Below are 2,500 nucleotides of genomic sequence, written 5' to 3' on the forward strand. Positions count from 1 at the left end.
TGGAAAGACCAGGTAAGGGACCAGCGCTCTGCGGTTCTCAGGGCACGAAGCACCTTCTCCCTCTTGGCCTGCCTCTCTGGGGATGCTCGTACTGACTTGTATCTAGGAAAGGCGTGGGGTGGGCTCTTTTCCCTGCTCTACAATGTATTGCCAGAATAACAAACAATAAAAAGCCGTTAAATATGACAACGATGCATCAGATGAGAAAGTAACACCGACTGATTTCTCCATTCTGGAAACAGAGTCCCACCATTCGGGTCTTTCTGGATGGCAGTCGAGGCTCTCCAAAATGATCTTCTTCAAGACATCTTCTCTGCCCAAAGTCCACAAGACACGAGTCACACCCATCTCTCAGGAAATGCAGTTTTTAGTCCTTTTCCCTCCAGTCTCTCTTCATCCATCACCGTTAAGTGTCCATTAGAGACAATTAACAGGCTCCAGATCCCAATTAAGCCACCACCAGGACAAATTTCAAGTCCTGCTTAAAGGTACAATATCCAGCCTCTCCCACACGGACCACTGAAGCTCAGCGGACACGTCTCCGCCGCCAACCATTGCTGGATCCCTAAACGGCTCAGCTAAGGGGTATTTGGTCCATCCTAAAACACCATTGAACAGACTAAGTGCAAATAAATAAATAAATATGGACCGAAACCCCACGTATGACAGCATGATCTCAGTGACAATAGAGGCACCAGAAGCATCATTGTTGTTCAGGTGGGACTAATTCTTTGTACCCCGTTTGGGATTTTTTTAATCTGATTTTATAGTTTCTTATTTTTCTCATATTTATTTTCCCAATTACACAGGATGATCATTTTCAACATACATTTTTCAAGATTATATGATCTAAACTGTCTCCCTCCCTCTCTTCTCTCCCCACACCCGGAGATGGTAAGCAATTTGATATGGGCCATAAATGTATATTGGTCAATGTGGTAAGAGCACACTCATATAAAACAAAACCCATTTGGAGTTTTCTCAGCAAAGCTACTAGAGTGGTTGGCCATTTCCTTCTCCAGCTCATTTCACAGGTGAGGAAACTGAGGCAAACAGGGTGAAGTGACTTGTCCAGGGTCACCCAGCTAAGACACTGGAGTGGTTGGCCATTTCCTTCTCCAGCTCATTTCACAGATGAGGAAACTGAGGCAAACAGGGTGAAGTGATTTGGAAGCTTTCTGTGCTGTCTCTTTGTCCTGGAGGTGGCTGTAGAGGACCGAGTGAAGGCAGGAAAGCCTTCCCTCCCCCCTTTATCTGAACTGGGAGACACAGGGCTAATAGAACAAAGCAAGAGAGACTTCTCTACCCAAGGCTGCATGCCTGGGAAATGGCAAACCACTCCAGTCTCTTAGCCGTGTGACCCTGGGCAAGTCACCTAAGCCTGATCACCTCAGTTTCCTCATCTGTAAAATGAGCTGGAGAAGGAAATGGACATTCTCCAGCCACCTCCATGCAGGAGTTTCCTTTTAAGCACTTTTTACTCATTCTTTAGGGGTACACGGGGTGTTGAGGGAGGACCAGCCCTGGGGGGGGGGTCTTACTGAGCCCTTCTCAGGGCTGCCCACCCGCCTTTCACCCAGCTCCCTCCTGTGGCCCCAAGAAGCTGCAGTGACTGGGCCTTGGGAACGCCGCCTGGGCAGCAGGGCTGGACCATGAGATCAGACACCTGAGGGGAGCTGGGCAGCGGCTAGTCTTTTTGTCTCGAGTCCTGTGGCTGGGCTCTCTCTCGCTGACTCCTCCTGCCCCCAGACCTGGGCTCTAAGCCTTGGCATCCCTGCCCATCCCTCGCCCCTTTCCCTCTCTCTTCAGCCTCCTCCTGGACACTGTCCTCCCTCGAGGGCAGGGACTCTCTCTTTGGGTAGGTGCCCCCGGGGCTTCGCTTGGCACCCGGCACTTGGGAGGAGCCTAACACACGTGGACTGGCATCCCCAGAGGCAATAAACTCCCTCATCCAGCACTTACTGGGCGGCTGGCTGTTCTCTCCAGCTCCTCAGTGGGTCCCCTACAGCTTCCACACGATAAATATAACTTCAGCTTCAAACCCAGGCAGGCCAGGAGAGGCGCCGGGCAGTCCATTCAGCTCCTCTGCCCAGGCCAGGCTGGCACCGGGGTTCAAGGAGCAGGTGCTATGGGCCAGGAGGACTCCACAAGCCTCAGCGCAGGATCCAATCCATTTGGTGCCAAGCAGACAGTCTTTTAGCACCCTTTGGACATAGTTTCAAATTGCCCTCCAGAATGGTTGGATCAGTTCACAACTCCACCAGCAATGCATTAATGTCCAACTTTGCCACATCCCTTCCAGCATTCATTACTTCCCTTTGCTGTCATGTTAGCCAATCTGCTAGATGTGAGGTGATACCTCAGAGTTGTTTTGATTTGCATCTCTCTGATTATAAGAGATGTAGAACACTTCTTCATGTGCTTATTAATAGTTTTGATTTCTTTAACTGAAAATTGCCTATTCATGTCCCTTGCCCATTTATCGATTGGGGAATGGCTT

The sequence above is a fragment of the Monodelphis domestica genome, chromosome 5, assembly GCF_027887165.1.
Source record: "Monodelphis domestica isolate mMonDom1 chromosome 5, mMonDom1.pri, whole genome shotgun sequence".
Classification (NCBI taxonomy): domain Eukaryota; kingdom Metazoa; phylum Chordata; class Mammalia; order Didelphimorphia; family Didelphidae; genus Monodelphis; species Monodelphis domestica.